The sequence below is a fragment of the Sphaeramia orbicularis genome, chromosome 10 (genome assembly GCF_902148855.1).
Source record: "Sphaeramia orbicularis chromosome 10, fSphaOr1.1, whole genome shotgun sequence".
NCBI lineage: Eukaryota > Metazoa > Chordata > Actinopteri > Kurtiformes > Apogonidae > Sphaeramia > Sphaeramia orbicularis.
Genome location: NC_043966.1, coordinates 4,505,795 through 4,516,351, shown reverse-complemented (window position 1 = coordinate 4,516,351; position 10,557 = coordinate 4,505,795). Strand labels below are relative to the sequence as shown.

The 10,557-nt window shown below is 44.5% G+C and overlaps 1 protein-coding gene across 1 annotated transcript in view; it reads left to right on the top strand.

Moving 5' to 3' along the window:
• The first annotated feature begins 5,770 nt into the window (after positions 1-5,770).
• The window catches only part of arap3 (ArfGAP with RhoGAP domain, ankyrin repeat and PH domain 3), a 32,793-nt gene continuing 28,006 nt past the window's right edge, over positions 5,771-10,557 (top strand). The window contains exon 1 of the mRNA XM_030145907.1: positions 5,771-5,929. The gene's annotated coding sequence lies outside the window, so the exon portion shown is untranslated. The remainder of the gene's footprint in view (positions 5,930-10,557) is intronic.

The window sequence follows — 10,557 nt, the reverse complement described above, 5'->3', positions numbered from 1 at the left end:
TAATAATTAACGCTGACAATTAGTATCATTACATTACAGTAAAATATAAAATAAAGTATAAAAGTAAAATAATAGAACATTGTATGTGTAAATGTCATAAAAACATATTGTTAGATCTAAAACCTGGACCACCACAGACCAGGACCACTCCAGGCCTGGATCACTGGAGACCTGGACCACTACAGACCTGAACTACCACAGACCTGGACCACCACAGACTTGGACCACCACATACCTGGACCACCACAGGCCTGGACCACTACAGTACACATTGACAGATAGCTTAGTAATGCTGTGGTCAACCCTATAGAGGACCAGTGGAACAGGCTAGCATATACCTGGACTGGAATACACCTGGGGTTAAAGCCACCTTTATGTTACTGTCTCCTGGGGGGTCGACCGTATGTTAGCCTGTTCCCCCGGTCTCCTGGGGGGGGTCGACCGTAGCGTTACTTGCTAGAGCAGTTTTTGTTATATTCAACATTTCCCATGTTCAAATGAGGGGGTGTGGCACCAAGGGCGCCAGTAGGTAAATAGGCCTTTGCATATATTCACATTGACTAGTTCCCTTTAATGTCTCTGGTTGGACTGAGTATGGGTAAGACCAGGTCCAGATCAGCCCTGGTCACCTGTGGGGTCCCACAGGCATCTGTCCTTAGCCCACTCCTCTTTATCCTTTGCCTCATGGCATCTCTTTTCACTGCAATGCTGATGACACACGACTCTACCTCAGGTTCAGGCCTAACCCCAACCCCCCACCAGGTCCAGTCCTAACCCCAACCCCCCATCAGGTCCAGCCCTAACCCCAACCCTCCATCAGGTCCAGTCCTAACCCTAACCCTCCACCAGGTCCAGTCCTAACCCCAACCCCCCATCAGGTCCAGTCCTAACCCCAACCCCCCATCAGGTCCAGTCCTAACCCCAACCCTCCATCAGGTCCAGTCCTAACCCTAACCCTCCACCAGGTCCAGTCCTAACCCCAACCCCCCATCAGGTCCAGTCCTAACCCTAACCCTCCACCAGGTCCAGTCCTAACCCCACTCTCAACCACTGCAACTAAGCTCCACATTAAACATCTGTTTAAAACCTGTTTTTTACCGCTCAGCTGAGGGGTATTGTAATCGTTTTGTCGTCCATCCGTCCATCCGTCTGTCCATTCAGTGACATAATACCATTCTCTGTTGAATTCATCCAGGTATCTGCTCCACATTTATCCTGTGGATGCATGTTGTCATAGCCTGTTGAACACAGGTGACCTCTGACCTCCTGTTTCCAGGTCACATGTTCTTGTGCAGTTCTAATATCTGAGTACTTTCACATATAAACATAGATGGAATAAGTCTGACACAAAGACAATCTAATGTAAATTACAGAACAAGAACTTTAACAGAATCTGACACTAGATTTGGCTGAAGGGGATTAAAAGTGAACAACACATTCTGTTTCCCATGTTCAGATCATCTCCAAACTCCGTCCCTCAGTCATTGCCTCAGATGTAGAGAAACTTGTCCACGCCTTTGTCTCCTGGACGTTGGACTACTGTAATGCCCTTCTCTATGGGATCCCCAGGAAACAGCTCCAAAAACTATAATCCACCCAAAAGTCCCTAAACAGGAACACATCAGTCCAGTTCTCCATAACCCCCGCTGGCTCCATCACCTCCAGACCTGAATATGTCGACTGTCATCACCTACCAGTGTATCCATGGAAACGCCCCCGACTACTGTAAGGACCTTCTCACCTCTAACACATCCACCCGAAGCCTCTGACCCCACAGCACCAACATACTTGTCCCCCCAGAAACAACCTCAGGGACTCAGGACTTTCCTGTTCAGATGGGCTTTTCACGGCCCACCATGAGGTTTTGTTTTACAGTTAGGATTTTATTTTTCTTCTACAATTTTCTTTTTCGCTGTAGCACTGTGACATTTTTTTGGAAGACGAGTACTTTAAAAATGCAGTGTATTATTCTTATTCTTTCTGTCTCGTGGTCTTCCGTGGTCTTCCCATGGTCTTGCAGTAACACTCGCCTACATGTGTTGAATACCTGGTGGACCGCGGGGCGTCCTGCGAGGCCTCAGTCTGGGCCACCGTCCTCAGGTTGGACCTCTGTGTTCCCGAGGACCGTGGAGGTCCGTGGGTCACGGCGGTCCAACTTGGTGTTCTGTGTACAGTGAGGACGTCCTGTGTGTACAGTTTGTCCTGAGAAGCTGCTGGTGGTGGAGTTTCCTCATCGCTGCCCAAACAACAATCAGAGACAGGAAGCAGGAAGTGGCTGAGACAATAACGGAGGCCCGCCGCCGCAACCAGGAGGAAACAGCCCGCACAGAGGCTTCCTTATCACCACAGCAGGAAGGGGGGGGGGGACACCTCCCCCGAGACCACCACCAACCCCACCGACACCACCAACACCACCTCCAACCCTACTGACACCAACCCCACCGACACCACCACCAACGCCACTGACACCAACACCACCACCAACGCCACTGACCCCACTGACACCACCACCAACCCCACCGACACCACCAACACCACCTCCAACCCTACCACCAACCCTACTGACACCAACACCACTGACCCCACCAACACCACCACCAACGCCACTGACACCAACACCACCAACACCACCACCAACCCCACCGACACCACCAACACCACCTCCAACCCTACCACCAACCCTACTGACACCAATGCCACTGACCCCACCAACACCACTGACACCACCAACACCACTGACCCCACCAACACCAACGCCACCACCACCAACCCCACCGACACCACCAACACCACCACCAACCCTACTGACACCAACGCCACTGACCCCACCAACACCAACACCACCGACACCACCACCAATGCCACTGACCCCACCAACACCAACGCCACTGACACCACCACCAACCCCACCGACACCACTGACCCCACCAACACCAACGCCACTGACACCACCACCAACCCCACCGACACCAACCCTACTGACACCAACGCCACCGACCCCACCACCAACGCCACTGACACCACCACCAACCCTACTGACACCAACTTCACTGACACCACCACCAACCCCACCGACATCAATGCCACTGACACCACCAACAGCCCCACCGACACCACCACCACCAGCCCCACTGACACCACCAACAACAACCCCACCAACATCAATGCCACTGACACCACCAACACCAGCCCCACCACCGACACCACCACCAACACCAGCCCCACCACCAACAACAATCCCACCAACACCACCACTGATACCACCACCACAGACTCCAATCGTCTGCTCATCCACGATGGCTTCAACAGGTGGAGACACAGGGTGAACACACTGACCCAACAGTGTTCACCTCCACCTCCAAAAGCTGCAACAATGTGCATCATGTTTGAGTCTCAACACCACAAGAAACAATAAAATTGCAAAAACAAAAAAAAAACGGAACCAAGCCCAACGCAAACTGACTCTTATTATTCTGACCAAACTGGTGTAGATCACAAAAAGATGAACATAAAGAAAAAGATGCAACAAGATGAATATAATATAAAAATCACAAAATGAAGATAATGAAAGAGGCTCAACAAGACAAAAAACAGGATGGAAAATCAACTGTCTGAACGACAGTAAAATGAGTCACAGGAGGATTTCTGTCATTTCCTGTTGAAGCTAAAAATCTGAAACAGTGAATCAGTCAGATGACAAACAGCTGTTTATAGGGCCCTGTCAATCATCCAGAGGGGTGGGCCCTCGACCACACCTTCTACAAACAATTCAAAATAAAAGTTTGTAAAATAAAACAAAACCAACAGGTTCAGCAATTTCAAATGAATGTATCTGAGCTGAATTACCACAATATTAAAAATGATTTGAACCTAAGTAATGAAAAAAAAGACGATACGTTGTGAATAATCACACGAGACAAACACAAGAGGATGAAAACAACACAAAATTGTTAGAACCAGAGACACAAGACTTGGACCCAAATGCACAACCAACAGACAGGAGTAAAGATAGAGTGTTTATTAAACACGGACAAGATTAACAGTTTACAAAAAGGTTTCTTTAAGGAATCTTCGCAGGTCAGACTGTGTGAGTTCGTCACGGCGTCCGAGACCAGCAAGGGGAGTTCTCTGCCCGGGTCGGGAGCACACCAGGGGAACCCGACTAGGAGTAAGCAGAGGAGAGTCAGGGGACAGACCAGGTCATACACAGAGGATCCAAAAAACAGGCAACGGTACATGGGGATAAAGCAAAGCACTAACCGTGAGTCCAGGCAAAAAGTCGAAAACCAGTGAGGCAGAATCAGGCAGAGGTACAGGAAGGGATCAGGCAGGCTCAGAAGTCGAGGAACAAACCGGGTCAGGAACGAACAGACAGGCAGACGAACAGGTTCAGAGAATCGCTGGTAAGTATACACAACACAAGGAAGGAATACGAACTGGCACAGGACAGGGGAAAACACAGGGCTTATATACACAGAAGGGAGGGAAGACAATGAGACACAGGTGGAACAAATCAGGGCGGAGACAGGTAATCAACACAGGTGAAATCAGGGAGAAGTCAATCAGGGAGAGGAAGCAAAGACACCAGACATGACACAAGAGGAGGATTAACAAAATAAAACAGGAAGTGACAAACAAGACAGACAAAACATAAGAGAGTCCGGTACTGATGTGACAAAAATAAGACAAAAAAAGACAAGAGTGGCATAAAAACTGAATACAATAAAATAAGTAAAAGAAAAACAACACCGATCTCAGAGAAAAGGTGTAAAATGTCATTTCTGTGGTTTCAGTCCAGTTCACTGAAGGTCATTATGGTCAGTTGTTTCTGGTTTGATTTGAGGTTAAAGGTTTTAATGTGTTTACCAGTGTTTTTCAACCTTGGGGTCGGGACCCTACATGGGGTCGCCTGAAATTTCTAGTAATTGATACAAACCCCCCCCCCCCCGCAACTCACTAATAAGAAATATATGGTGAATTGAGAGAGACATCCACAATACATGACAGACATGACAAACTCTGAAGCTGAAACTGAAGCACTGTGGTACTGTTTCTTTCAAATGTTCACTGTGGTCAGTTTCAGATGCTGCAGCTCTTCCATAATTCATAGTTTGAGTTATTGTTTGTTCAGTATTAATTGTCAGTCTTGTAAATACAAGCTGGACTGACTGTACATATCCTGACCAAGGAAAATAAATAGATAAATAAATTCTCCCTTTGTGCAGAAATCTACATCTGGCTTTTCTGCCTCTGTCCACAATTATATACATTATATAGACTAAATGTCCTCTAAAATTAACGTTTATTTGCAACATAGAACAGCAAACTATTACATGATCAAAACAAATTAATCTTAGCAAAAAAAAAAAAAAAAAGTCTCTGTTTTGAATGTCTGGGGTCGCCAGAAATTTGTGATGTTAAAATGGGGTCACGAGCCAAAAAAGGTTGGGAACCAGTGGTCTTTACTGTTATTATTTTTTTTTACTGTTTTACTGTTTTTTTACTGTTATTAATATGTGGTGATGTTTCCTTTTACACTGACTGTAGACTTTTAGGATATTTATGATTTTTTTTTCTGTGTAAACCGTGTTTTTCTTGGACTTTTCCCTGAGTATCTGTTTGTTTCTGTTCTTTTATTAAACCTGTAAATTAAACGCTTTTATTCCATAATCTGGACGTTTTCGCTGAACCGGAAGTCGTGCATACTTTTATTGTGAAGACCGGAAGCTGCTGTGGCGGCTGCTCCGTGTTCACTTCACGAACCTCCGGGATCCAGAGTTTCCCTCAGACTGACAGAGTTCACATCGGACCCAGAGACGCTCCAGGACGGACGGACAGGGTGTGTTTACCGGGACAGAGACCCGCAGAGCCCGGACCAAGGGCGGGCAGAACCGGACCAAGGGAGGACAGAACCGGACCCGGACCAGAGGTGAGATGTTCTGGGTTTTGTTGGAGCCGGGGTCTGGGGTTGGGTCTGGGTTCAGGCTGAAGGAGTGACGCACAGGGCGGGAGCGCGCACTAACGGCTGTGTGTGTGTGTGTGTGTGTGTGTGTGGGGGGGGGGGGGCACGGGATGAAAACTACCTGAACGGGTCCCACCTGGGGGGCGGGCTCTCCACAAGGGTCTACCGGGTCCAGAGGGTCTGGGTCCCGTGTCCGCCCTTCAGACCAGATCTGGACCAGCAGAGTCCAGATCCAGGTTTCAGGTTTAAGATCAGAGTGAAACGATTAAAGATGTGAGACTCAGATTCACCTGAAGAACCAGAACCAGAACCTGATCCAGCCAGTCAGATGGGTCCCTGTTAAAGTCAGTGGAACCTCTGTTTGTCTGATGAAAAAGTCTGAACATTTGATTTAAAATAGTTTTTTGTACTGATTGAAAACCTGCAGAAGCTGCTGGTGTATGTTTCTGTAATTGTTTATTAAATTCAGTGTCAGTCAATAAAACCACCTCAGATCAGGTTTTATCTGCAGTTCATGTCATTTGTTTTTATTAGTTTTTGTCCAAATCAAACCCAAATCAGACCCAGATCAGACCAGAGCTTGGTTTTGGTTCAGTTTCATTGGATGCTTATTTCAGTTTTGTTGTTTTATTTATTTTTCTCTGTTTTTTCTCTTTGGTTGTAAGTTTTATTCTCATCATGTTAATTTTTTTTTTAAACATTTGCATCTGTTTTTGTTCATTTTTCTTCAGTTTTGGTTCATTTTTAGGTTTTGTTTTGGTTCATTTGTTATTTAGTTTTTGTATAGTTTGGTTCATTTTATCGATAATTTCCATCTGTTTGTTTCCATGTGTTTGTTTTCTTCAATTATGGTTCAATTTCCTTCAGTTTTGTTGATTCTTTTGCTCATTTACTTTATTATTTTATTAATTTTGTTGATTTATTTTGTTGATTTTTGTAGATTTTCTTTGTTTTTGTATTTTGTCTTCAGTTTTTTGGTGCTTCATTTTTCTTTCAGTGTTTTTGTCGTATATGTTCAGACTCTAAAACATGAACCGATGTTTTATCGTTGATCCTTGTGTTCACACTGAGGGTCTGTTTATTGATCCCATCCGATCATCGGTTCACCGTTGGTTTGTGGAGGCGTTTCCTCTGGCGGCTCATCCAATCAGATCGCAGATCCAGACGTGTAGATTTATAAAGCGCCGCCGTCGTCATGACGATGTTACAGGATGAAACTAGAGAAAAAGCAGAAACAGAAACACAGTGGTTTGATGGTTACGACACAGGGACAGTCGACTTCCTGTTCATGATCACAGACGGAGGAATGAAGTCAATGACGGCACCTGAAAAACCACCTCTGACCTCTGACCTCTGACACCTGGACATTTAAGCCACAGTTTCAAATCCTGGAAAAGTCCATGACCTGAAGTCAAATCCACAGGAAAACGGTGCAGCGTCTGTCATTTTACCGTCTGAGCGAAGTGTCAGTTTAACATTGAATTAAACGTCAGTGAAACGTTTCCAAACATGAAAATAAAACCGACAGCTCCAGTGGATCCACAGCTGATACGATCACAGGTGTCTGTGATGGAAAAGTTTCACCAAAGTGAATTTAGTGTCAAACCGTTTGTGTGGATGGATGCACCTGTGGTTTGTGATTGGTCAGATGGACGTGGAGGCGTGTCCTGTGGTCTGGCCTCTGATTGGCCAATGCCTGTCATTAACCTGAGCTTCGTTCAGACTTTTGTAAATAAATACTGAATCAACCCATGTGAGCGGTGGACTGGACACTGATGGACAATGTCCACGGTGTCCATCAGGTCCAGACGTCCAACATCAACACTCAAATACTAAATATATGCAAGTGTATGCGTGTGTGTGTGTGTGTCATGTGTCCAGGTCCAGGTTCTTCTGGGTTCAACTGGACTGGTTTTGCTCTTTTGAAAACGTTTTGTCTCTCGTCCAAGAGACGTCTTCAGTTCTAATAACCTGTGGGGGGAGTGGTCTGTGTAGGTGGGCACACCCACTGGATGAGGAGGCCCTGAACGCACCACATCAGGACTGAGGTCTGAGGTGGAAACAGTGGTGTCTGTCCCAGGTGGTCCCAATTTGTCCCAGTATGTTCATCTGTGTCCCAGTTTTTCCCAGTATGTTCATCTGTGTCCCAGTTTTTCCCAGTATGTTCATCTGTGTCCCAGTTTGTCCCAGCGTGTGCGGTTCCAGTCTCAGCTCCTGAACAATCGTCCTCTGTTCGTCCAATCAAAGACTCAGTGTCCGCTGCGTCCTCGCTCTGCTTCCACCGCCTCCGCGTTCCGTCAGCCCCGCCTCCATCTGTTCACACTCTGTGATTGAAAGGACTCTTATCCAATCAGGGCCTACTGCCCCTCCCACATGTTCCTTCATCTGTCTATAAATACCAGGATGGAGGGGCGGGGCTGTGTTTGACTGACAGCTCAACGCCTGCATGAACCAGTTTCCTCTTCATTGTTGAACTTTGACCTCAGCTTCTGAAATGTGATGCATGTTTCTGTTTGAGAAGAGTTTATAGAACAGAATAGAATAAAAAACAATACAACAGAACAGAATACAACAGAATAGAATGGAATAAAAAACAATAGAATAGAATAGAATAAAAAAAAAAAAAAGGAATAGAATAGAATAGTGTTATGACCGACTCAGAGTCATAACATAAAGCAGGACACAAAACCAGATTGAATGCAAAAAAGAAGTGATTTATTAGTAAAAATAAAGAATAAGAAAAAACAATCAGCAAAAAGCTGTGTGGTCTTCTGGTGAGCTGAGGAAAAAAGTGAAGAGAGAGAGCAGCAGGAACTGAGCCCTTTATATTATAGTAACACATAACAGTAGAATAGAATAGAATAGAAAACAATAGAACAGAATAGGAAAAAATTATTATTATTATTATTATTATTATTATTATTATTATTATTATTATTAATAATAATAATAATAATAATAATAATAATAATAATAATAATTATTATTATTAATAATAATAATAATAATAATAATAATAATAATGTCAAAAGAGACTCAGATTTATATGACAACATTTATGTCTGGTTCATACTGGTTTGGTCTGGTTCATACTGGTTTGGTCTGGTTCATACTGGTTTGGTCTGGTTCATAACCTTCATGTTTTCACCTTTAGGTTTCATCAATCACCGCTGATACAACGAACGCTTGGAGGTGGGTCACAGTTGCGTTGCTGTGTTGCCCTCCTGCAATGAACTGTGGGTAAACTTGATTTTGCATTGAGATGTGGTGGAGGAGGCGGAGCCTTGTGGCAGGTGATGAATAACGCAATAACAGAACATCATGGATTTACATGGATTAGCGGCATTGTACCCGTGGTGCCATTGTACGATAGTGCCCTCCCGTGCTGCGACATCGGGACATCGATCGGACCGACACCAGACATAGAAACGTGCATTCTAGTAGGATGACGTTTGGATGGATTACACTGGTCTACAATTTTTTAGAAATGATTTGCTTCAGAGATTAAATGTGCTAAATGTTATGTATTTTAATAAGATTAATTGGAAAGTAAATGACAAAAGTGCCAGTTTGCTGATGTTTTCAAGGTATATGATTAAGTGTTATTCCACATATATATTGGTTTATGTACATTTATATAATAGTTTTATAAATCTTCCACTAAATAGAACCTGTAAAGTGAATGTATTCTAATGTGCAGACAGTGTTTTGAAGTCGATCTTGTAGCTCTGACACAAATATTCCTTTTGAGTCAAACCCATTCTCTTGTTAATTCTTGAATTTCACATTTTGACCCGAGGCTGTATCTTGGAAAGTTCAGCCAACCAACATTTAGGACTTGATTTTTCTTTATCAGTGACTCTCGTGGTAAAATTTCATTACTTTTATTCTGGAAGCATTTTCCTTGTAGACCAGTGTTATGTTTCATTGACCGCTTCAATTCAATGACTACTTGAATTCATAGACCGCTTCAATTCTATGACCGTTTCAGGTCAATGACCGCTTCAGTTTAATGACCGCTTCAGTTCAATGACCGCTTCAATTCAATGACCGCTTCAATTCAATGACTGCTTCAATTCAATGACTGCTTCAATTCTATGACCGCTTCAGTTCAATGACCGCTTCAATTCTATGACTGCTTCAATTCAATGACCGCTTCAATTCTATGACTGCTTCAGTTAAATGACCACTTCAATGATCATTTCAATTCTATGATCTCTTCAGTTCTTTGACCGCTTCAGTGACTGTTTCAGGTTAGTGGCTGTTTCACTGACCGTTTCAGTGGCCGTTTCACTGGCCACTTCATTGACCGTTTCACTGACTGTTTCAGTGGCCGTTTTACTGACTGTTTTACTGACCGTTTCATTGACCGTTTCAGTGTCTGTTTCAGTTCAGTGGTTGCGTTCAGCTCTGTTCTGCTGTTTCTTCGGGCCTTTCCCTGCTCTGTGTAATAAATGTGCTGAAGGATGGGAGTGTCGTATCCTCCTGCTGCTGCTTTTCCTCCGTCCGTTCTTTATCTACAGCCTTCACCCTCTTCCTGCCTTCTGAAAACATCACATCCATCTGAACGCTTCTTCTTCCTCCTCTGAAACGCT